Source organism: Eubalaena glacialis, chromosome X, assembly GCF_028564815.1.
Source record: "Eubalaena glacialis isolate mEubGla1 chromosome X, mEubGla1.1.hap2.+ XY, whole genome shotgun sequence".
In the NCBI taxonomy this organism is placed as follows: Eukaryota; Metazoa; Chordata; class Mammalia; order Artiodactyla; family Balaenidae; genus Eubalaena; species Eubalaena glacialis.
Genome location: NC_083736.1, coordinates 125,275,580 through 125,302,058, shown reverse-complemented (window position 1 = coordinate 125,302,058; position 26,479 = coordinate 125,275,580). Strand labels below are relative to the sequence as shown.

Genomic DNA, 26,479 nt, shown 5'->3' with positions numbered 1-26,479 from the left:
AGCCATCTCAGCTCTGCCTTTGCAGACATTATAAATCACGTGCAACGTCAAAAAGATATTTAAATTCCCTTAACATGGGCTGCATTATTTGGCTTAGAGTAGCATTCTGGCTAGCAACAGAGAAAGAGCTTTGCCCTGAAATTATGTCAGCGGGGAGGTGGGAACTGCTACTCTGAGAGGGTTTTCTTCCTGCTTTCTGAGTCCTTTTGTCATCAGTGAACTGACGACTGTGCAGTTGTTAGCCTTCCAGAACCTCTCGCTCTGTGAGATGATAAAGTTGGTATCCTCTAAGAAACAGCACATCCCAGAGTTATTCATTCATTTATCCAATAAGTATTTATTGATCAGCTACTATGTAGCAGGCACAAATCTAGGTGCTAGACAAAACGGTGACCAGATCCTTGTTCTTGTGGGTGAGACAGACATTTAACAATTAATACCCACTTTACATTTTTTAAAATGTAAGTATTGGTGTCAGATGCTCTTCCACAGAGGCACAGGATGCAGTGGGCGTAGGGGCTGTCCATGAACCAGTTGTGTGGACATGGGGGTGGGGTTAGGAAGAACCTTCTGGAGGTATGACATTCAAACTAAGGTCTGAAGGATGAATGGGAGAGGGAGAATCAAGATGGCAGAGTAGTAGGGCATGGAACTCACCTCCTCCCACTAACACATCAAAAATACATCTACAGGCCTCAAGGAACAGTTCTCACAGAATGCCTACTGAACACCAGCAGAAGACCTTGAACACCTAAAAGGACAAGAAAGATGAAGGATGAATGGGTGTTAACTAGGTGAATCAGGCAAGAGTAGAGTAGGGGTGGGCATTTCATTTCCAGCTGGGGAAATAGCACATGCAGAGTCCCTTTGGTGGGAAAGAACATGGAACTTTCAAGGATCTGAAACAAGTCCAGGAAGGCTTGAGAGCAGAGAGCAAAAAGAGTTGCATACGAGCCAGATCATGCAGGGTCTTGACAGTCGTCTTGGGGATGGTGATGCTATCTCTGGGGCAATGGGGAGACATGGAAGGGTTTTCAGTAGGCTCAAAGAGATTATGACTTGTTCCAGGCCTCACAGCTGTTAGGGGCAGAGTGAAGATTCAAATCCAAGCCCATCTGACTGCTGAACCAGCTCTCTTAACCGTGACAACATAGCACTTCTCTGTTTTCATGTGGCTACATTTTTTCTGGAATTTCCTTCAGGCCATCTCTAACTCACATTGTATACCTTGATTTGTTTTGAAATATGTCTTGGCTTCTTTCCGCTATATGACAATTGGGCACGGGGTCAGAGTGCCTGGCATGGTATGAGTGACATGAGGGAGTCCGACTTTCCGTGTCAAATAAGCTGGTGGAGTGTATACTAGAGGACAGGATCACAGAGTCCTACCTGGACAAAGGCAACACGTATAATGAGTTTCTGTAAGGGGAAGCCATGCTTAATAGGTCTGACAGTCTTGAAGGGATGACTGAGCAAGCAAATAGGGGAGAGACAGTACATGGAATAATCATCACACCGGCAGGCATGCAAGGCATTTTTATTCTTGCCTTTGAAAAGCACTTTGACATAGCAAATTGTTACGGAGTCCATACAGCTCACTGCACGATAGGCCAATCAATTGAGAGACAAGGTGTTCGGGCAAGGAATGGTGACTTTATTTGGAAAGCCAGCAGATTGAGAAGATGATGGGCTAGTGTCCCAAAGTGTCCCATCTTGCCCCAGGTCGGGATGCTAGTTTCTTTTACAGAGCAAAGATGGGGAGGTGAGGAGGTAAAATAAAAAAGGCAATAGTTATTGCAAATATTTCCTGGTTCCTGCCAGACTCCGGAGGAGGTGTGTTAATGTCTTCTTTCCTGCTGCCATTCACAGGTGAGCCTGGTCAGGATGTTTCCTATGAGGGTAAATGAAGGTATTTTAGCTTAACTTCATTGCTCAGGAGGCAGGGTCCTGGGAGATGGGCCATTAAGTATACTTTAAGCTATAGGCAACATCCCTTTAGTGATTAACTTGTAGCAAAAGCAACAGAATACAAAGGTCAAAGTTCAATAAACAGATGGGATATGGAGTCAGATTTGTTCTTCCCTATTACACTGGACTGCTGTGAGCACTAAATGGGATAATATGTTATTTTTTATATATAAATTTATTTATTTATTTATTTATTTTTGGCGGTGTTGGGTCTTTGTTGCTGCGCGCAGGCTTTCTCTAGTTGCGGCGAGCGGGGGCTACTCTTCGTTGCGGTGTGCGGGCTTCTCACTGCGGTGGCTTCTCTTGTTGCAGAGCACGGGCTCTAGGCACGCGGGCTTCAGTAGTTGTGACACGTGGGCTCAGTAGTTGTGGCTTGCAGGCTCTAGAGTGCAGCCTCAGTAGTTGTGGCACACAGGCTTAGGTGCTCTGCGGCATGTGGGATCTTCCCGGACCAGGGATCGAACCCGTGTCCCCTGCATTGGCAGGCGGATTCTTAACCGCTGTGCCACCAGGGAAGCCCCAGGATAATATATTATTAACTCATTTTGCAGATAAGGAGAGAGGCTCGGCAAGGTCACAGGACTTCTCCAGCTTACATATTAAGCAAGTGGTGGAACCGATATCCAAAGCAAGGTCCCTCCAACTCTTGAGTTCTTTTATTTATTTATTTATTTTTGCCATTCGGAGGCTTAGTACATGTTTATTGTGTTGAGTAGATCCTTGCTATAAATGTGAAGGAACTGATTGAGAAGAGGAGTAACAGCCATCTCTCATAGAACCCCAGATTTCCTCCTGGCCTCTGTGTTGCCTTTTGAATCCCCAAGAAGGTGCATTTAAACCCATCATCTAATTTGATAAAGGTACAGTTAATAGCAGTTTATAAAAGAGACTCTTGGAACACTGAGAAAGAGGTTGGAAAACTTTTTCCGTAAAGGGCTAGACAGTAGATATTTTAGGCTTTGCAGCCTCTGCTGTAACGTTTCAACTTCGCCACTGTAGTTAGAAAACGGCCACAGACAATGCAGAAACAAATGGGCTTGGCTGTGTTCCATTAAAACTTTGCTTAAGGACCCTGACATTTGTATTTCATATAATTTTCATGTATCATGCAACATTATTCTTCTTTTGATTTTTTTCAACCATTTAAAAATGGAAAAAACATTCTTAACTTGTGGCTGGGCAAAAGCAGATGGCAGTGGGCTGCGTTTGACCTTCGGGCCATACCACAGTTTGCCGACCCCAGCACTAAGACGATCAGCAGCAGGCCTAAGGGCGCCCACTTAGGAACTGTTGTACGATTTTTTAAAAGGTGTGTGTTTCCATCAACAAGGGTTAGAGCTTTGCCCTATACCCGAATTTTATTTCAGGTGGAGCAATAGAATTTGATTTTATTCCACTAGCGTATCAGAGAGTTAATTACACATGCTTTCATCTTGAAAAGCTGCCAAGAGTCCATTGGCCCGGGTTCAGGGTTGACATGCTTCCTAATCATAGTTGGTTCCTGCGCTGCTGGGCTGTCCTGGTGGGGCCTGGATCTGAGGCTCCCGAGGCAAAGGAAGGGGCTTCTCAGCTCAGGGTACAAGCTAGAAACACAGTCAGCAAACGCTACTCATGCAGGGGGGAAAGAGGCTCGTTTGGGACAACTGGATCCGAAGAAGTGACAGTGTCTTCCTTTCCTCTGTGCCTCGAGCGCAGGGTGGGAAGCAAGGTATCTGGCTGGTAACCACTTGCTTCTTTCTAAAGAGCAACCAGCTGACGGTGTGAGCACTTACTGTACTTCTGCTGCCCTGATTCAGCCACTTCTCCAGCTCTGTTTTTTCTCTGCCCAGTACATAAATGCAAGAGTGACATGCTGTCCCGTGGCTGAGGATGTATTCTTAGCACCAGATGGAGCACAGAACTGCAACTTACCATGTGGGCAAAGCATGCAAGGCCTTGCTTGACAGCTGGTGAATTCAAGGCAGGGAGCGGGTGGTACATCAAGGGAAGGATGCCAACTCTTCAGTATCCGCTGAAGCAGCCCCTTGTGTTAAGGTTCATGGTTTAGGATCGAGGATAATACTATGAATGAGGATGCTAATTAACTGTTACCAGAACATTCAGTCCCCAAACAAATGTTGACTTTAAGGTCTTAGCGTCCAATTACCTTGCTTGCTGTACAGGAGACACAGTCTTTACAGATACAAGAGCCATGCTTTTGTGCACAGGCAAATGTAGTGTATGTGACGTGGAAGGACTGCTGATATTCGTGGAGTGAGCCATGTATCTATCCCCAAACCAGCAAGGGCACACAGGTTCCCAGCTAGAGGAGTTCCAGGTATTAAGACCACCTCAAATAGGGGAAACCCCTCCGTTATATAGGATATGTTATATATGTATGTACGAGATATAATATATACTACATATATGATGTGTGTAATATGTATATTTATATTATATATCTAGGTAGATAGACTATAACTAGAGAAAGTGGAGCCCTCTGCTTGGCTCAAAGCAAGTTTGGGAAAAAATAGGTTTATGTATATGTTTATACATCCATATGCATATTATGTATATATACATACATGTTGATGTGTATATATTATATAAAATATGTATGCAGTGTAATATATACATATATTTTTTTGTATTGTGTATTATATATACATGCACGTATTTTTCCCAAGCTGGTTGTGAGCCAAGTAGGGGGGGCTCTGTTGTCTCTAGTTATAATGAGATATGATGAAAAACTCAGCCAGTTTGGGAACTATCCCTTTATAAATCCAGAATATCTTCCAGAATTCTGTAGTCGGCTGTGAAAACAATTATATTAACTTGTGAGCAGCCCTACGAGGCTTGGAAACCCAGGGGCTGAGAGTACTCCAGAAGTGAGTGTACAGGACTAGGCCTACTAGGCAGTTCTGCCCCTAAAGGTGTCCTCATTTTAAACCATCGAATTATATACTTTTTAAAATAATTAATTAATTAATTAATTTTTGGCTGCGTTGGGTTTCACTGCTGCGTGTGGGCTTTCTCTAGTTACGGCGAGCGGGGGCTACTCTTTGTTGCGGTGCGCGGGCTTCTCATCGCGGTGGCTTCTCTTGTTGCAGAGCACGGGCTCTAGGCCCGCGGGCTTCAGTAGTTGCAGCACGCAGGCTCAGTAGTTGTGGCTCGCGGGCTCTAGAGCGCAGGCTCAGTAGTTGTGGCGCACGGGCTTAGTTGCTCCACGGCATGTGGGATCTTCCCAGAGAAGGGCTCGAACCCGTGTCCCCTGCATTGGCAGGCGGATTCTTAACCACTGCACCACCAGGAAGTCCTGTGTCCTCATTTTAGACCTGGACTTCCTAATGGATGGCATGTCTAAGGGAGATTTAGTGAACTCAGGAAGCTTGTAATCCAGGTCAAGATTCGCTACTATTATAACCATTATTCTATGCCAGATATTGCATTAGGCACACTTTTAGGTGTTATTTCACTTAATCCTCACTATAAGTCCATGCAGTAAGTGCTGTGATTATCGTCCCCATTTTACAGTGAGGAAACTGAGGCAGTGAGAGGTTAAGTAACTTGCCCACATTTCCGCCTTGCAAGTGGTGGAGCCAGGATTCATACCCAGAAAGTCCAACTGCAGATGCCAAGATGTTAAACCCAACCCCATGCTGCCTCTTCAGAGGACAGAATCTGAGCTCCTCCTGTCCTACAGGTGGCAAAGGAATGCAGTACATTTGGAGAAGAACGTAGGTCCTGTCTTTCAACAGCCAGCTTAAGGCATTTGTTCTTCATCTGATCAGTCTTGCTCTCATTCCAAAAATCTAGTTCTCACAACAATGGATGAAATTAAAATGAACTCACTGCCCTTTGTTCATACTCTCATTTCACGAGTATTTCTTGTATGTGCTGGGCCTGTAAGTGGAGATTTCATTGGAAGTGGCACCTATGAAATTCTTCCACGTATACTTGTTTATCAAGTCAAAGGACATGGAGGAGTGATAAACACGGAAGTGCTCCCTGGAGTCAGGTGAAGGTATGAGACTGCCACACACAAGTGTCTAGGGCTGTGCTAGCCAATAAGATAGGCACTTCGGCACGTGTGGCTAGTTAAGTTTCAGTTATTTGTAATTAAATGAAGTTAAAAATTCAGTTCTTCAATCCCACTAGCCATGCTTACTTGTTCAATAGCCGCATCTAACTTGTGGCTACCATATTGGACAGCAAAGGTATAGAATATTTCCATCATTGCAGAAAGTTCCACTGGACAGCACAGATCTAGAGAGAAGGGAAGGAAGAAGAAGAGAAGAGAGGTGTTGACAGAATCTTGGGTACTACCCATGATTAGAAGTTTGAAGTAGAAAATGAGACCGTCAAGGAGACAGAAGAGGGGATGGAGAGCTGGAAAGATAAGCAAGAAAACGTGTGGGCAGGAAAGCCCAGAGTGGGGGAATATCCAACAGCAAAGTGTGGTTCTCAATGTCAAGTGCTGGCAAACAGATCTTTTGACGTCTAGTTGAAAAATACCCTCTGGGCTTGATAAATAGGAGGACACTTGGTGCCACCTTGGTGGGCATTGATGGTGGGGCTGCTTTATGACAGACACTGTGCTGGACAGTGGAGGGCCCGGCCCCGGCTCCTGATCCCAAGTCTAGTGGGGCACACATCACACTATTCATCTGCTTCTTTTTTTTTTTTTTTTAAATAAATTTATTTATTTATTTTTGGCCGTGTTGGGTCTTCATTGCTGCACGCGGGCTTTCTCTAGTTGTGGCGAGCGGGGGCTACTCTTTGTTGCGGTGCGCGGGCTTCTCATTGCGGTGGCTTCTCTTGCTGTGGAGCACAGGCTCTAGGTGTGCGGGCTTCAGTAGTTGTGGCAGGCGGGCTCAGCAGCTGTGGCTCGCGGGCTCTAGAGCGCAGGCTCAGTAGTTGTGGCGCACGGGCTTAGTTGCTCCGCGGCATGTGGGATCTTCCGGGCCCAGGGCTCGAACCCGTGTCCCCTGCATTGGCAGGCGGATTCTTAACCACTGCGCCCCCTGGGAAGTCCCTTCATTTGCTTTTTGAGAGCCCGCCACTGGCTCTCAAAGTTCGCCACCGGAACTTGCCACCGGCTTTAACAGTGTGGACGGCAGCATGACCCCTGACCAGCCTGCTGCCTCCGTGGCCCTTTCAAAGCCTTTGGCCTTGAACATTTCCAAAGCCGTTCCAGGAGTGGTGAAGTGCTCAGAGCTCTGGGGGAGCAGTCCTATTTAATTCAAAAGTTATGACTGAGTTTGGTAATGAGAGTAAAAAATCGTGTCTGTGACCTTTGTCAAATTCGTAAGTAATCGTTAATAAGAAATGAATGGCAGCTGAGGGAGGACCGGGCAGCACGGTAGAGAATATTAAATCTCAAGGACCATAAAAAGCACGGGCAGGGGCCCTCTGAGTTGACTTAAATGAACCCCCTGGGGTTCTTTCCAGCCACTTAACATGATGATTCTGCTGAGATCAGAGCCAGAGAGGAACATAAATCTGCACGTTCAGGATTTTGACCCAGTGTGTCTGATAGTGCGATGTATGTCCAGACACGTGTTCCTAGAAGCTGGAAGAAAGTTGAGGTCTCGTGTTGACCTGTCCTTGTTCAATTGTGCCAGGATTTCTTTTCCTTGTAGCTTTCAAGGCATCACTTTTGGTGGAGTGTTAGAGGGCCAGGGTTCACACAGTTTAGATGTGGGTTCTAATCCAGCTCTGCTGTTGACTCAGTGACCTCTTGCTGAAGTCCCTCTGGTACCTTAGTTTACCGGAGGCAAACTGGAGGCCTTGACAGTAGTTGAAGTGGAGGCCGGGATGAGGTGAGGTGGTGTAGACCAAGGCAAGCCTTGTAGCCCTCAGTCTTCTAATCTGCAATGCGTTGCCTGTTAATTTCTTCCTTTGTTTTGGCCACACTCCCCAAGACCCTACCCCACCCACATTGGGTTCTGGAATCTCAGTTCTCTAAGGGGGCTGCAACCTTGCAAAGTGGGACTAACACCCAGGTAGGCTTGAGATGGCTGCCTGGTCCCTCTTTGCAAGCATCAACACTGGAATGGGATGGTTCATGTAAACAAAACACTTTCAAACCCTTGCAAAGGTTTTCTAGTCCTTGCCTTTCTCTGTGGCACACACATGCACACGCACACAGACGTTCAAACCATACAGCAGCACCTTTTCTGCCTGTTCAGCTTAGGATGGATGCAAGGAATTGCTGAAGGAGGTCAGATGTGCTAGGGGAACACGTGTAAATAACTTTGATCTGGATTAACTGTGCATTGTTTAGGGTCTGTGGCACGAGCATCTCTAAGGTGAATAATGGTTGCTGAGGTTGGCAGAAGTTCAGGAACCAAACTGTTCTTTTAATTATAACCATCATCTCCCCACTTTCCCCCACCCGACAAGGCATGAAGAGCAGCTAGCACAGTTCCTGGCACATAACAGGGACTCATCAAAGGCTGTGTTTATCCACGAAGTAACTGTGCTAATTGTTAGGAATAGAGAAGGGAAATACGGGATCCAGACCTTCAGTATTAGCAGGAACAATTGCCATTTATTGAAGGCTTGTTAGGTGTCAGCTGCTTTACTCGAATCACCTCCCCTTAGCCTCCCAACAGCCCTGCATAGCCCCAGTTTACAGAGGAGGAACGGAAGTTCAGAGAGGTGACCTAATTGCTGCAAGTCACACAGCCCTTAAGTGGTGGAGTCCGTCCAGGTCTCTGGGACTCTGGAGGCTGTACCCTTTCCACTTGTACACACTGCGCTCAGGAAGTAAGACAGAGGAGACGATGAGGAGGCCAGGGTCAGGCCCCAGAGCGAGGCCGGCAGGGCTGCAGAACACAGGGTTAAAGGTCATCCCATTCCCCTTGTGACCCAGGGCTTGGGATCAACAAGCTTGGCCTTTGTAACTGCTCCACACATTATCTTTCTTCTCGGCCCATATTAGAACTTTACTCTTCCCATGTTCGCTAGCCCAGAGAACCAGGTGATGAGAAAAGCACACTTGAGGTGTCTGCGGGAGCAATGCCCTGCTTTGCTTAGTATAAATAGCTCCCTCTCAGCCAGTTTCCATAAATGGCATTTTACAGGGAAGGTGACCAGTTTGAAATAAGCTCTAAGGAGATGTCAGGGCACCAATATTCACTTGGTGTTTGCAGTGTTCCCGATCTATTGCAAAAATTTAGGAGCATTTAGATCTTGAAGCAAAAGTGATTTCATCAGTTTCATGATATCATCCTCAGTCCTTGGTCTGGGCATCTACAGTTAACCAGAAATTTGCTTCTTTACTTATGAATCAAAAGCCAACCATGACTTTGACCAACCTGCAATGAAAATTGAGTGCAGGCTGTGTGCAGTAAACCTTTTTACCCTCTCGATTCCCACACAATACGAAAGGGCTGCAGTTTGCTCCTGGCTACCGGTTGGCCTTAAAGAGACCAGCCAGGAGACCGGCCTGCTGTTCCCCCAGACGTGGCGTGCGAGCACATTTGTATTAAAGTGAAGTAGGTGCAGTGCAGACCATCCCAAGATGGTTAAAAATAGGGAGGGAGGGGCATGAATTTATTCACATGAGCCACTTTCCTTATTTTCCATTAGTAAATAGCCAAATAATTGATTGTGGGTCTATAATTAGCATAAATGAAATGACTGTTATAGATGATAGAATGCATATATCGATTTTGGCTGCGTCCTTTAACAAGGATAAATGATTTTACTTCGGACAGATTTTGTAGTCAAAACTTGCTACAAAGCAAAAAGAACTGCAGGACCAGAATGCTTCAGGGCAGGCCAAGGGGGCCAGCAGTTTAAGGAGGGAGCACGTGATATGCCAAGGGCTTTGCATTTCCTGTGTGAGGGGAGGGTAAGGCCCCATCATCTCAACGTTTAGATGGTGGTTAACTGAGAAGGGAGGGTCTGAGAGCCAGAAGAGAGCTGAGTTGAGAGCTTGGGTTCCAGGCACTAGGACCCAGGAACTTGCTCTGTTTCCCCCATCAGTTCAGCGGCCCAGTTGATGGCCTCTGGGCTGTTGATTCCCATGACCGTGTCTGGGAAAGACTGTGCATGGAAAGGTCTAACCTAACCCTAACCCTCGTTTGGAGAAGGCCTTGTGAACCCAGAGCAGGCCCCTTCCCCTAGCCAGGGTGTGTCCCCTCATTGTGTACACTGAGCGGGGAGGACCAGCTGCAAAGGCCCTCCAGGGTCTGATGGGAGGAGGAAGTACCGTGATGGTGGCAGTCAGGCGTGGCTTTGTCTGCTCCTGCGTTTTCTCCTCCCCTTACACCTTGACTTGGAGGGGCAGACACAGCTTCCTCATTCCTCGCAAGACATCAGAGCTGAAGCATTATGTGGCACTGGTGTTTAGTGCTGCTTTTGCCAGGTCAGCCCAGGGGTCGACAGTACAGCCAGCTGGAGTCTAACTGACGTGGGTTCACATCTCGCCCCTACTACTTTTTTTTTTTTTTTAATAAATTTATTTATTTTTGTCTGCATTGGGTCTTCGTTGCTGTACGCGGGCTTTCGCTAGTTGCAGTGAGCAGGGGCTTCTCATTGCGGTGGCTTGTCTGTTGTGGAGCACGGGCTCTAGGTGTGCGGGCTTCAGTAGTTGTGGCATGCGGGCTCAGTAGTTGTGGCTCGCGGGCTCAGTAGTTGTGGCGCACGGGCTTAGTTGCTCCACAGCCTGTGGGATTTCCCAGACCAGGGCTCGGACCCATGTCCCCTGCGTTGGCAGGCAGATTCTTAACCACTGCGCCACCAGGGAAGTCCCACCCCTGCTACTTTTTAGATGTGCAGTTCTGGACTAGTCAACGAATCTTGCTTTTTGTCATGTCAGAAATGGGCGGGGTAACGGTACCAACTTCACAGCGTTGCCAAAGGAGTTGAATGAGATAATCGGGGTAAAGCAGCCCTCACAGAACCTGGTGTAGAGCTGGTCCTCGATCAGCTTTCTTCGCTTCCCACTCCCTTTCTGTCTTCTCTGGCTTCCAGGTCGCCTCGCCCACCCCTCACTGCAGCACTCAGCACATGGGCTTCCTCAGTCATCTGAGCATTTCCGCGTCAGGGATGCTGAATTAGGCGCTGTTTGGCGGCCTCCAGCCCCTGTGCCTTTGCCAGCTGCCTCTTGGCGCACACTCATTTCTGGGCACAGAAGAGTCCGCAGAGAGCAGCCAGCTCTTCCTTCAAGCGCTTGCTGACATTTGAATGATGACTGAAAACAATCACAAGACAGTTATTTTTAGATTTTCTCAGAAACTCAGTGAGGTGCCATGCTGGATTGAAACTCACCTCTACAGTAATATTCAACACCTACTAAGTTAATAGAGTGGCAGGCAGCTTGGGAAAATAGCCAGTGACACACACGGTAGGTGAAGCAGAAATGATGGCGGGGTGGGGTGTGAGGAGAGGGGTAATGTCGGCAGGGGGACCCCTGAGGCAGCAGTGATCAACATACAGAAAATGTAATGTGACCTGGGAGTCAAACCACAATGTCATACTTGTTCCTAGGGCAGCATGTGATTAGGCGCCAAGCCAGTAAGTGCCACACCAGGTGTACGCATTATTGTGATTCAGGGAAAGAGACCTGATTGCAGGTTGTGGTGCCCAAGGAAGCCTTCATGGATGACAGGGGCTTAGTTCAGCCTAGAAGTAGATAAAGGATTGGAATTAGACAAAGGGAAGGAGGGCATTCCAGATGGAGGATACAGTGGGAACACAAGCCTGAAGCCAGAAATATGCATGGTACATTGCCCCGAGGTAGCGGGGAGGAAGGATGGGCGGAGAGAAGGGGAATGGGCAGGACTGTAAATTCACCAGGATGACTGGAATGGGAAATTTGCAACCCACACTGAGTGATGCAATGGTGTAATTGTCCCCCAGGCAGCCTGGCATTCATGGAGACTGTGCTCTGCTAAAGGGCTGGGATGGGAGGTTGTGGGGGGGTGTTGAAATTAGTCACGAGAAAGAAATTCTATAAGCTTTGCTAGGGCTTCCCACCCCAGTTAGAAACATATGGCCCTGGCAAGCGTCCTTGCTTTATTTGGATCCATTCCTTATCCTACCCTTTCTGTAAATTGTTAGGGAAAAAGCAAAAAGGCAGCTGGCCTGCCTGAAGGAGTAATCGTTAGCTAATGCTGCCATCTCCAGGAACCTGCTTGCTAATGACCAGCACCCAGCAGCCTGCTTCAAACTGTCTGCCAGGGCGGGCTCCTCCCCATGCCTCACTCCAGCCCCGTCCCGCTGCCTTGGCTTCTCCAGCCGGAAATTTGACTGGGCAGCGGGAGGGAGGGTTAAGCTGCCCAGGGCTCCTAGAATCTATGGCTGCCAGCTGCCTTCTCTTTTCTCTGTTCTGATGGGGATGCATAGCAAAGGTTGTCATCTGAAGGATGACGTTTGTATTTGTTTGCTCAGGCTGCCATAACAAAACACCACAGACTGCATGACTCAAACCATAGAAATCTATTTTCTCACAGTTCTGGACTCTAGAAGTCCAAGATCAAGTTGTCAGCAGGGGTGGTTTCTTCAAAGACCTCTCTCCTTGGCTTGCAGATGACCACCTTCTCGCTGTGTCCGCACATGGACTTTCCTCTGTGTGCGTACATCTCTGGTTCTTTTTGTGTTCAAATCTCCTCTTCTTGTGTGGACACCTTTCTGTTGGATTATGGCCCACCCTAATGGCTTCCTTTTAATGTAATTATCTCTTTAAAGGCCCTATCTCCAAATAGAGTCACATTTTGAGGTGTTGGGGGAATTAGGACTTCAGCATATGAATTTGGGGTGAAAATTCAATCCCCCATACACTGCTCGTACAGTGAAGACTTTGGGTAGGCTCTTTCCCTCTCTGGACCTTTATGATGAATGGGTTAGAGCTAGAAGCTTAGAAATATTTTCCAAAAATAAGTGATTCTATGAAGTATGGGTAAGTTTTCCAGAAAAAAAATGCAAATTTGTGATGACTCGCTGACGAATGGATTTTCACGGTCCAGGCTGATTTCTTATTCTGAGAGCAAACTAATGTAGCAATTTCATTACGGAGTTTGAACTTGATATATATATATATATATATATCTTTATTAATTTATTTATTAAATAACTATATTTTAGTGTCTTATATATGCCAGGTGCTATGTTAAAGGCAAGAGAAAAAAGCTGAATCTATTAGATCATATTTTCGAATTAGCTCTTGTTATAATTTTAAATATGTATTCTGCAAGAAATTGTTGGACCCTGAGGTGTAAAAATCAGAAGCAATATTGGGTTTAACCATCCTTCTACCTTTAACAATGAGTTTGTACGTGTAGTCTTAAGGTTTTAATTTCCCACACATAGTTCTCTAGTTTATTTATTCTTTCATTGATTCGTGCGTTCCACAAATATTTTAAATATCCACAGTGTGCCAGGCACTCTGCTGGGTGCTGATGATACTGTGATGAACAAAACCAGCAAGGTTATTGCCCCCATAGAGCTTACAGTCTCGGGTGGATCTGAGGCCATTGTTTATTTCATGAAATGTGATGAGTTTATAGTAGCAGATATGTCGGGAGTTGCGCAGACCGCCCCCAGGTTCAGTGATTCACTAGAAGGTTTAGCATATAGTCGTGCTCATGGCTATGATTTATTACAGCAAAAGGATACAGAGCGAAGTCAGCTTGGGGATAAGATGCATGGGGAGAAATCTGGAGGAAACCAGGCTCAAACCTCCAACGCTCCTTTCCCAGTGGAGTCACCCAGGACACCCTTATTTCCCCCAGCAACAAGCACGACAACACATGTGGAAGGTTGTCTCTCGGGGAAGCTCATTAGAGACCCAGTGCCCAGGGTTTCTGCTGAGGGCTGGTCACGTAGGCACCATCTGCCTGGTACATGCCAAAATTCCACATACCCAGAAGGAAAACAGATAAGTATTCAGCATCAAGCACCTTGTTTGTACGAAATTGTTTAAATGCAGTGAATCACATTTATCGTTTTGTGCAAGCTTCATATCAGTGTAGGGAACTCTTTGCCAGCCAAGTTCCAGACACCAGCCAGGGGGCGAACTGTGCAAGCGGGCCTTTCTAAAGACAGCAGTGTCAGGGCAGTTAAGTTGGTGAAGTAATGTAGGGAGGAGGGGGAACCAAGGGGTTAATTTTTCTGGAAATGAGCATTCCAGAGAGCAGGAAGAAAAGATGCAGAGTCCCAGTGGGAGAGGGAGCACGGCTGATTCATGAAACTAAAACTCCTACGTCTGCCTGAGGGGAGAGGGGAAGGAGTCAGGTTAATCAAGTGGACATTCTTTGCGATACTTGTATTCATTCATTCATTCAAAAAAAATATTTATTGACTGCCTACCATGTGCCAGGTGTTATGTGAGGCACTGAGGATACGATAGGGATCCAAACAAATGTTCCTGTCCTCACAGAGCCTACCTTTTAGTGCCTATTTATCTACATGGGCTGAATCACACCACATCCATTTTACTGGAAATTCTCTCTCTAGTTTTAAGCAGACCATGAACATTTAAATCTATTTGGCATGCTCCTTCATTAGAATAAAAACAAGAAGGTATTTTCTATCCAGAATTCCAGCTAGGCTTGTGTGTAAGTAACCTATTACATGTACATAGTAAATGCTGATAAAGTAGGTTTTTAAAGTGGGAGCCACTTGTCACTGCTCTGATCAAAGACTGGCATTATTTCAGTTGTGAGTCTCATAATCTGAATCCATTTATGTGTTGGCAGCATGATTTTGTTGGTGGTGATGGTAATGGTGGTGATAACAAGAGTGAAGAATAATCTGTTAGCTCTTCAGAGAGCAGCAAGACACAACCAATCCGGAAAACATTCATCAGCTTTAGTCTAACAAAAGAGCACAGTTAGAAGCCTAGTATCTGATCAGTTGTGATTAAGGCAACAAGAATACTGCTACTTAACAGACTGAAATATGCTTGTTAATTGTCCAGCCCAGCCAGCCAGCCGTCTCAATCCTGTCACCATATTGTATCACTGAGCTTAACTCTCAGCTCATCTTGAGACATTCCATGAAAGCCAAGATTATTTTCACAGAGTTAAGTCTCAGACTCAAATAGTGCCCAGATTTGGCCCCACAACTAGAAAGGTCAGGATGGTTATAGGATTCATATTCTCATCTCAGAGGTTCCAGGAATCTTATAGTTTGGCATTGTTGATTCTTGGCTGAATTAGGCTCTCTTGAAACTAACATACTGACAGGACAGATGCTTAATAATTCAGATACATCCTGATCTTTGCACTCTAAAAATTCAAAGCGTAGCTCATAGCCATCAAAAGGGAAACCACTTCTGGAACTGTGACTTCATTTCTACCAATAAAATTAATTCCTACATATTTGCTCTATTCTTATCTGACAATTAACACTGAATACCTGACAGGGCCTTCCTTTTTGCTGTAGGTGGCTGGGTAACTGAGAGCAAGGGGAAAAAATAACACTCCAGATAAGTAAAGCTCTCCTTAGCAGTTAGCTTTTGGAAAAGACAAAAATTGGAGATACGCTAACATACAAGTTGAATTCCTTAGTGCCTAGAACAGTGCTTGGAATCCAGGATGCTCTCAAATATCTGGTGAATGTCTGAGAGAATTGGTGGATTCAACATATAAAAGCAAAATAGTGCTTAGGGAATGTGTGTAAATTGAAGCTAACCTGTAATATGGTCAGTTATCTGGATATGTATTTCAAAGTTTAAAATTCTTTTCATGTTTCAACTATAAAGAAAATCATCATCGATAAAAATGAGTAATGGAAGGTGCTGATTCAAACATAGATACCTCTGATTTTTTCTGACAGTGAGAAATAGCCTCTGGGGATAAATGTCTGGAAAATAAATTGTTCACAAAACTATATTTTAAATTAAATCTGTGGTCTGTGCTTTGGTCCAAGCAATACAAAGGATTTGTGTACTTCAAAGTTGTATAAAATAAAGAGACTCAGGAACGTGGGCTCAGGAGACAGACAGCGTTATGTGTAAATTCTAAGAGGTCAGGGCTAGTGAGGTTTTGTTTATCACTGTCTCTACACCGGTCGTCTACAAACCTTTTGATCACACACCTCTACCTGAGTGTACATATTTATTTATGTACAAATTATGTATATGTACATGTCTACTAATATATTTTAATTATATTCTAAATATATTCTAAAATAAACACAAGCATACAAATAAAAAAGGATGAGTGAAATACATATAATTGAAGTTCCAATATGTTCTCCCCACATCTGATTCCTTTGCCCATTCCTGAGACTCGTGTATCCCACTTGGGAGACCACTTTTCTAGAGTATGGTCCATCAGAGGTGCTCAATTCATAATAATATTTGTTGAATTATTAAATATGTTCAAGTCTAAGTTCTTCTACTGACTGTGTGAACCTGAGCAGGTTCTACTATCCATAATCTGGGCCTTTGTCTTATCATCCATAAAATAGGATAAGTGAATAATGTAAATAATAATTGCTGTGTTGATGATGATGATGATGATAACAGTGGCAAACATGGTTAATTCACCACTTCTTAGATGAAATTAATTAGGCTTCACCCTCATGACGCCATTACTTTTGATTGTGGATACCCCTCATACATTCCACTTGATAGGATACGTTCTGTAATAGGGTCTGATGTAGGATCTGTTCCAACTGGAAAATTCTGTTGCAGCTTGTGGACATAATTTCCTGCTAAGGGACACAGAAAAAAGCAAAAAGGGAAGAGGTGGTTACTCCCTTTAAGCACGTCTCCAAAAGTGGTACCTTTCAACAATATAGGTTACAAAAAGTGAAGAAAAGGTGCTAGTAGAAAGATGCTATTTCCCCTCCTTCACTCCCTCCTCTTCCTCTATTATAAATGTTAGTATTTCTCAAGGTTTCATCCTCAGCCTCCTTCGCATCTCCCTCCATGCATCCTTCCTAGGGCATCTCATCTCATCTACCCTACCCCCCAGGACTGCAATTACCGTCTCTTTGCTCTTCATTCCACAATCTCTATCTCCAATCCAGGTCCCTCTTCCATATCCCAGGCCTACTAATTCTAGGTCATCTCCACGGCCCCACAGGCATATCCAGAACTGAATTTGTGCATGTGTGTGCATATGTGCACGTGCACACGAAACAGTTGGCAAAGAATCAGAAAATACTGGCTTCTAGTGCCGGCTGTCACTCACTTTTTGAATGATGTTGGGCAAGTTTAGTTTCCTCACCTGTAAAAATAGAAAATTGGGAAAATGAACTCCAAGGTTCCCTATCTTGATGAATGACAACACCCCAACCATCCAGTTGCCCAAGTCAGAGGCCCTAGAGTACTCCTTGACACCTGCCTCTTCCTTACCTTCCGTCTCCAGTCCATAACCAAGTTCTATCAACTCTGCGTCTACAGCGGCTCTGAAGTCCTCTTTTTCTCTGTTCACAGCGTCATTTCCTTAATTTGGGCTCTCGACATTGCTCCCTGGATAAACATCCTCTCAAGATGTCATCCTCTGCCTCTAGTCTCGTACTGACAACCACCACACTAATCTTCACACTGCAGCCACTGAGCTCCTTCTAAAATGCCAACTGGGTCAGGTCTCTCCCTCACTTAAAACGCTTGCATATTCCCCCAGGGGCATACAGGATTGTAGCAAATCGCTTTCTGTGGTCCATGAGGTGCCACACGATCCAGCCTACTAGCAACTTTCACAACTTCACGTCTCGTCCCACTCCTGCAAATCTGTGTGCCAAGCATTCCGAACTGCTGCATTTCTCAACTGGGTCCGATCGTCTCAAGCCTGTATGTCTTTGTACTTGTTCCCTCTGCCTGGAATCCCAGACGTTTTCCCACCCCCTCCAATTCACTTGACTACTGACCACTGGCCATCAAAACTCAGCGCCTACCACATGCTCTGAGAAGGGCTTCCCTGACTGCCGCCAAGGCTAGGTTTGGTAGGTGCCCCCCTCTGTGCTTTCATAATGCCTTGTGCCACATCTGTGTCCTTACACTTACTACCTTGTAAGGTAATTAATTATATGTGTGTTGGTTGCTCTCTCCTGGGAGCTAAGAGCTCATTTAGCGTAGAGACTTTGTATGATTCCTCTGGGTCGTGCCTGTTCCTAGAGCAGTTAACCATTTTCACCTGATTGCATCCTGTTTCTGCTTCGAGTTTCAGCTTCATATCACCTCTTCTGGGTGCCTTCCCTGAGTCCAACCTCCCAAACCCCGACCAATGTGTTAGACGTCCCTCCTCTCTAACACAGAACTTCTCCTTTGCTTTTTAAAAGTTTACTTCTCTGTCTCCTCCACTAAATGTAGAATCCCTTGAAGGAAGGGACTAGATGTTAGTCAACATCGTGTTTCCCACCCCCGCTGCCTATTGTTGTCAAGCACAGAGCCAGGTACAGATTAGTCATTCATTAAACGTTTACTGATTTCACCTTGCATTTGGACATTGCGATTTTGCTTCATTTCTATTTCATTACAGTTAAATTCCTGTTTTTAAACTGCTCCTGGTTGCATCTTTTCCAAGCGTTATATAGTTTTACAAATTTGGACTATTTTGTCCTCTAGGTGGGGTTGTTTGGAAAAGAAATGCAAAGTTATATACGCTTTAGAAGAAAGAGGTACAGCATTAGTCTGCTAGGGCTGACATAGCAAAATCCCAGAAACAGTGTGGCTTAAACAGGAATTTATTTTCTCAAAGTTCTAGAGGCTAGAAGTGCAAGATCAAGGTGCTGTAACAAGTCAGTTTTTGGTAAAGCCTCTTTCCCCGGCTTGTAGATGGCTGCCTTCTCGCCGTGTCCTCACATAGTCTTGGAGGAGGGGTGGTAGGAAAGAGCTAGAGAGAGATTTCCTGAGCGCTCTGGTGTCTCTTCCTCTTCTTATAAGGACAGCAGTCCTGTCAGATGAGGACCCCACCCTTGTGATGTCATTTAACCTTAATTACCTCCCTAAAGGCCCTATCTCCAAACTGGGGGCTAGGGCTTCAACATATGAGTCCTGGGGGGGGACACACAATTCAGTCCAGAGCGAGTATCGCATCGCAAGGTTATCAACATTTTGTGCAGTTCCATGGAACACGATATTTAAATTGTCTTGGAACAAAAGCAGCAGGATTGGTTGTAACACCAACCTATGATCAGACTTCCTGAGTCTCTGTTACCTCGTGTGTCAAAGGAGGGAGGTTCTGATGCAGGAGCACTTTGGGGCAGGGTGGGCCCTCAGGGCACCCTCGGGCTGGAGAAATGATACTTGAGTTCTTTCCCTTTTCCAGCCCTTCATTACCTCAGAAGCCTGGAAGCACTGTGGCCGACCCAGAAGCTCCACTCCTTCTAGGTCAAGTGGACTGCCTTCTTCAAGGGCTTCAGTATGACCGTCTTCTGGGTACCAGGTTTTCAAAACCTCCTTAAGGGAGCCCTCACCTGGAAACCAGAAATACCGGAAGTCGTGGAGGCAGCCCTATCCAGGGCATCTTTCCGACCCCATCCCTCTGGGGTCATCTGATACACAGGTGGAAAATACAATGCCAACCTAGGATTAGAACCCTTGGAGCCGCTCACAGGGGCCCCCTGAGTGATTCCGCCCCGGCTGAAGAGGCTCGTGCCCAAGGAGACGTTAGCCCGGCATGTCCCCAGTGTTTTTCACTAAATACTGGTATTAAGTAACACTAGTAGTTAATGTGGGAAATAAACGATTCCGGGGGCAAATGAGTATGTTTAACCCAGAGTTTCTCACAGATAATAGGTTTCTTTACTGTAGGCTTTATGAGAACCTTCAGCCATCCAAATGTATAATATGAATCTCCAAGAGTAGGGCATGGCGAACGGCCTTTTTCAAACTTACTGATCACAGAATCGTTTCAGTCAGAGAGTCTTGGTCGGCTTAGTGTTCCCGAGGATTCACTCTTAGGAATGCTAACTCTGGGAGGATCATGTAAAAAGCCACTGTGGGAGGTGCACCTTGACCCAAGGAATTCCTTCAGGCCTAGCTCTGCTCTCTCCCTCTCTGCATCGGTTCCCAGTAATGCCAAATCCACTTGTCCTCCTATCTTGCCTGGGCCTTTTCCTCTTCACCTGTCTCTTTCTTGGCTGACTTAGAAATCCCATAGGATTCTGCTGCCAGCCTTGTTCCCAGACTCTGTGCTTTCCAGTAAGAATTGGCAGGTATGCAGACCAGGCCGTCTGGACCAAGAGAGCCTGGCTTGTTCTCAGCTCTCCCTGTGGAGCTTAGACTCTGTCCTGGTTAGGAAGGGAACAGACTGCTGAAATCATCAGATACCTTTCAAATAGAGGCTTTCCTGACAGCCCAAGGTAGAGTACCCGAGGCAGGCACTATGGGACTTGCGTACAGGCATCTTACAAAACGCTCACCTTCCTGGGTGCGCTGAACAAGAAAGGGGAAGGGGAAATACATTAACTTTTATCAACTGCCTGTTATGTGCCAGGCACTGTAATACGTGCTTTACGTGCGTTGCCTAATTGAGTTCTTACAAGCACCCTGAGAGATAGGTACAATTATTACATTCATTTTTACAGAGGAGGAAACTGAAACTCAGGTGAGGAAACAGGCCCAAGGAAGCATAGCTTCCGACGAGTAGCAGAGCTAAGGCTCAAGTCTCTGTCTGTTGGCCCTGGAGCCCATGCTTTTCACCACTTCACCCTGACGCTCGGTGAGGCCAAACAAACTGAAACATTAGAGTTTGGAGCAGAGAAAGGTTTATTGCAGGGCCGAGCAAGGAGAATGGGTAGGTAGTGCTCAAAAAGCCCAAACTCCCCGATGGTTGGTGGTGAGGCAACAGGGAATCTCAATCATCAGCCTTGCACTTTTGAAGATGGCCTTCCAAGATATCTCTCAGCTCTGGGCAAGCTCCTCCCCAGCAGGGACCCGGGCTTCTTAATTCCTGTGTCTCAAGCACCCAGAACAGGCCTAGCACATAATGATAGGCACTCAGGAAATGTTTGGTGAATAAAAAGAAATTTCCCTAGAATAAGGATTTGACATTAATTTTAAATTCAGTCAAGAGAATCTTCAGAGCAAGTGAACAAAGCGGACAGTAATTTGTTCCTATGGTCATGAAATATAAATCTAGAAAAGTCAAAATATTTAATTTCTCCCTCCCTCCATAAATTGAGAGGAAAATAAAAATTGTTCAAGCAGGGAGGATTAGCATGCAACTGAAATATGCTAGCTCTCCACCAGGGGGTGCTATGAACACAAAGAGAAACCGTTCTTCATTAATTTGTTCTCCCTCAGAGAGAAACTGCAGAAACCAAACAACTTTTCTATTTTCCCTGCATTGCATACAGTTTTGCAAGAAATGAATAAGTCTTTCATCATGCTTGAAAATCACGTATGCCTGGAACAAGTCTTCCTGCTAATAAGGTGCGCGTGTGTGCCTGCCTGCTCGTGTGTGTGCACATGTGCGCACACACACACAGACACACACACCCTCAGCACCTTTAAAAGATCAGGCATCAAGTTTAAAAATGTATGAGTTTTGGTATATCTTGAATTTGTTCATTGACAAATTCAGGTGTTATTTACTACGATGTCAGAAGCAGAATCGAGCAGAACAAAGCATGTGCTACGTTGCTTTTTAACCCTGACATAGAATAGACTATTCTAGAAGAAGACCCGACCAAGTATCCGAGATGGGCTATCAGCCAGCTCTTGTTACTAAGAGCACATAGACAGAGCAGTATCCAGCTTGTGTGCACTAGTTCAGTCTTGATTCTTACAAGACCGTAATGGGAGAACACAGACAGCACGATCAATATTTGGGAAGCCGTAGTTTGTATAACCAGTGACTTAGACAAATCAAATCTTGTTTTCAACATCGTAGCTCCAGTTTCTGCCTTTAGCATATCCCTGATGGCCTTGGCTGCTGAGTGATATTTTTAAATTGTATTCATGTTTGTCATCCTTTTAGAGTCTGAGCTCTGCGTGTATGTGTGTGCTTTCCATCTGTGTCTCCTGCACATGGCAAAGGTACATTGTGCAAAGGTACATTGTAAGGGCTCAGTTAGTGTTCATGGATTGCTTGCTTATTGATCAGTTTCCATAAAAATGCTGCCAAAAACGTCGGGAAGGACAATGATGAGATTACAGGGGATACAAGTAAATGGGCCAGTAGGGACTGAGGGGAAGAGAAGAGGACTCGTTTCATTGACTGCTCACAGTGTCCCGGGCACCGCCCTAAGCACCTGATGTGAATTTCTCATCTAATTCTTACAGTAGCCCAATGAAGAAATGATTATCACCCCGATCCCACCGCCTAGCTTTTTGCACAGTTGTGACTGTTACATTAAAATACTCAATTTTCATGAGTATTCCTGCGAGTGGCCAAGGCTTCATCTGTGCCTCTTGTACCTAAGGGCAGTGCAGGTGCTGACTGGGGTTTGAGCTGTGGGCAGGATAAACAATGAACTGTTATTGAAGCTGACTCCTGTGTTCATGGGGGTAGGGGAGAAGTGGATCTCCCTGGCTGCCTCTCTGCCCCTGCTGCACTCAGAGAAATTGACAGGGAGATGCAGCCCTTGGCAGTTGACAGCAGTAAAGCCGTTCCTATCTTCTGACTGGGGTGGGGCTGCCCGTGGGAGATTCCCTTTCCTCCCTGGGACTCTTTGGTATCGTGGGAAATGAGAGACATGGGCAGTTGGTGACGGGCTTCCAGCAGCTGGGCTCACTGGAGAACGCTTTGTAGAGGAGGAGGGACTCGTGGTCGTGAAAACTCTGGCTCGGGAGAAACCATAAAGGGCATCCAGTTTAACCACCAAGCAAGCTTTTGAAACCCTTGACAAGACTCCAGCCAATTGCCCGCTACATGACCTTGGGCAAGGAACTTCCCCTGTCTTGGCCTGAGTTTCCTCATCTACAAAAACAAAAAGTACAACAAAGAAAACCTTACGGGGTTGTCATGAGAATCCAGTGAGAAAACATGGACTCCTGGAACATACTAGGTACTCAGTACTTTTCATTTTTATTTTTTAGAGCAGTTTTAGATTCACAGCAAAATTGAGGGGAAGCTACAGAGACGTCCCATATACCCCTGTCCCCTCCCACACACAGCCTCCCCCATTATCCACATCCCCTACCACAGTGGTACACTTGTTACAGCTGATGAACCTAGAGTGATGTCGCAATCACCCAAAGTCCATAGTTTACCTTAGCGTTCACTCTTGGTGTTATACATTCAGTGGGTCTGGACAAATGTATAATGACATGTATCCATCATGGTATCATACAGAGTGTTTTCACTGCCCTAAAAATCCTCTGTGCTCTGCCCATTCATCCCTTCCTCCCCCCAATCCCTGGCAAACACTTTACTGTCACCCTGTTTTGCCTTTCTCAGAATGTCATAGAGTTGGAATCACACAGTATGTGGCCTTTGCTGATTGGCTGCTTTCACTTAGTCATATGCATTGAAGGTTCCTCCATGTCTCTTTGTGGCTGGAAAGCTCATTTCTTTTTAGTGTTGAATAATATTTCATTGTCTGGGTGTACCAGTTTATTTATCCATTCACCTACTGAAGGACATCCTGGTTGCTTCCAGCTTTTGGGCGATGATGAATAAAGCCACTATAAACATCTGCGTGCAGGTTTTTTTGTACGCATAAAATTTCAAGGCATTGGTACTTTTTAATGAAAAATGTATCTGTCCTTACTCCCACAAATTCCTCTCTCCCATAACTTCTTCCCAACATGAGGGATCAGTGCAGCCAAGATGCCCAGTTTGCAGCAAAATGCTCTTATTAATTAGCCAAGAGGCTGTGATGGCACAGCATGTAAACAATGTACTACAAATCTGTTTACATCGGCTTCTGCAGACATTTTAAAACAATTAAACTGTCAAGGAGGCCTGGAGACAGAGCCTTGCATTTTAATGGGAAATGATTAAATATCAGGCATTATTGCTTTTGATGTGTCTGGGCTGTAAGAGGAGGGCAGAGTATTGATTGGGGCCTCCAGGAAGGCAGGATGCTAACTCGGGCTGCTGGACCACAGTGCAATGAAAGCTTGGAGATCTGTAACTTCTTGGGCTGGGATGAAAGGCCACTCGCCAGAGAGTTGACTAGATTTGTCAACTTCTGTTTAGTTTGGACTCTGCCAGTAGGGGCAGACGATAGATTGTGACTTTGGAGGGGTGCTCTTGGTCAATGGGCAGAAAGAGAGAGTTAGTTGCTGATGGCATCTCTTAGAAGAGGGTGAGTGACACAGCACTGAGCGCTGACCCCAGTATCGATTCTACCTGGATGAAATCCTTGTAAAGGAAGTGAAGGCACCCATGCAACCCCTGCCTAAGTCAACTAACGCAAAACTGCGCCCTACAGCCTGCGAATCTGTTTATCACAATTATGACAGCCGCGTAGGCTTAGACTCCTAGTGCATTCACCATTTAGGATACCCCATTCTCTGTTAATTTCATTTGTTCACAGGTGCTTGTCAGGTCACATGGGGCCCTTGCCCTCGAGCCACTTACAGGCTGGTAAATATAAACAGCTGAATGCAGTCAAGTTGAATAGTTCAGTGATAGACATTTGTGTTGGGTACAGTGAAGGGACCAAGGAGGCCATGGTCAACTGAGAAACGTGGAGGGGCTGGAAGACAAGTCTTCCCAGTAGATGTCCTACTTGAAAGATTAGTAGGCAGACAAAGGGCAAAGGGCACCCCACGCTGGGGGAAGATCTTGAACAGACCTGCCGAGGTGTGAAAGAGCCTGGTACATTCCGAGAACTCAATTAGTCTGGCTTGTGAGGTTGGGAGTGGTACCGTGAGCCAATGGGCTGGCTCAGCCCAAACCCATCCCCCCCTTGCTACTTTTGAAAGGGTGGGAGGACCTTAGCCCTAAGGTTTAGAAACTGAAGTCAACCAAGAAGTGATGAAAACGTTGAAGTCCATCCCCACCTAAGGCTGAATAGAACAGGTGAGCACTAGCATCCCCTGTACCTTTCTGTTGCTTGAAATCCTTCCATTGGTCCCACTACCCAAGGGTATGCCCGTCGAAGAACAAGACACTTTCTTTCAAAATGAAAACACCTTTGTGAGAGCTGTCATGTATTCACAAATTCGTGTGAATGAGTTTAATCAGATTGCTTTCCTCCATAATGCCTGACCAATACCAGCCTCATTGAGGACTAGGAGGCTGGGGAGACATGGAAGGCAAGAGAAGATAGGGCCTGGGGTACGGAGGGGGTTGCCACGCCTAGTAGGGGGCTCCTCCTGCGGTGGAGTTCCAGCAGCTGGACAGCAGCACCTAGGCCCTGAGTGGCTGGCAACTAGTTGGGGGAAAGGAGAGCAGAAATAAATTTCACCTGCCTTGCAATTTGGCTCCATGTCAGCCCTCACTTTGTTTATTTCTGTGCTGTCTAGACAGGCAAAGATTGTGTTGCTCTCATCCCAGGGGAACCTCCTTCTCCAGTGCACTGACCAGTGCAGCCCCTGCCCGGCCAGAAGAAGCTATGGCACAGCTACAAGAAAGACCGAGTCTCTTGATTAGACCCGATGAGACCACTCAAATTGAGATGACTTAATTTCGCCCCTTGAGAAATGCCTTTTAAAAAGAGCTCTTCCATTGGCCAAGAGAGACTGCCTTCGTATTAGGGTTTTCTATTTTTGTTTGAAGGAAGCTGGCATCTCTCCTGTGTAAGGAGTTCACTGAAGCCTAAATTCTCCCATTAGCCATTTTGGGTTGCAAACAGGGATCCGAGCATATGCAACTGAGTGTCTGGTGGCCGGAGCACTAGCTCAGCTTCCCAGCCCCAGGGCCATGGGGAAGACCCCATGGCCACACTCTGCCCCTCTTAGCATGACTGACTAATGGCTGGCAGGGGTCAGGACTGGCTACTTAATTTGCAGGGCCCAGTGCAAAATGAAAATGTTAAAAATGTTTGCTCTCTGTTCCAAAATTGTTAAGAATTAAAAAAAAACAAAAAACAAAAACGGTGACAGCAAAGCTTACAAAACTGGGACACACTTCCCTGCTGAGGAATAACTCCTTGGCCCCTGTGGGTTCTGAGGGCCCCTGGGCTGTGGGCGGCGGAAGGGGGCGGGGGAGGATGCTTGATTTCAGGGCAGAACAAATTTTCTCCATCTTCTGCCTACTGCTGAAATCCCGTCCTTACAGCTAAACCAATTTCGCTTGAGGCTGGATCCCTTTGGGAGAGGCTCCCGTCTGCAGCTGTTGTCTCATATACTCTTGTGTTGGATGGAAAAGTGGAGGGAGAGAGCACGAGGCAATTTTGATTATGCAGAGACGTTTAAGGGAAAAAAAAAATTATGTAAGTTTATGGAATGCTTTTGGATATACATAATCTTCCTTTCCATATAGCACTGAGTATGGGTGATGGGCTCAATAAATATAGCTCCTTGTGGGTGCCAGTAATCCTTCAATATTCATTGATAGTGACGATATTCAGACCTTGAGACAGATTTCCTTTCTTTCTGACTCAAGGGAAATTTTCCCAGAGCCACACAGAAGGAGAATCCAATCTGTTCAATAGGAAAGACTCATTTGCTCCCGGAATAACTAAATTTCCATTTGAATTTTTAACCAAAATAGTGGATCTTCCATAA

The 26,479-nt window shown here is 45.8% G+C and overlaps 1 protein-coding gene across 2 annotated transcripts in view; it reads left to right on the top strand.

Moving 5' to 3' along the window:
- The window catches only part of FGF13 (fibroblast growth factor 13), a 494,276-nt gene that overhangs the window by 369,292 nt on the left and 98,505 nt on the right, over positions 1–26,479 (top strand). The gene's annotated exons all lie outside the window — the stretch shown is intronic.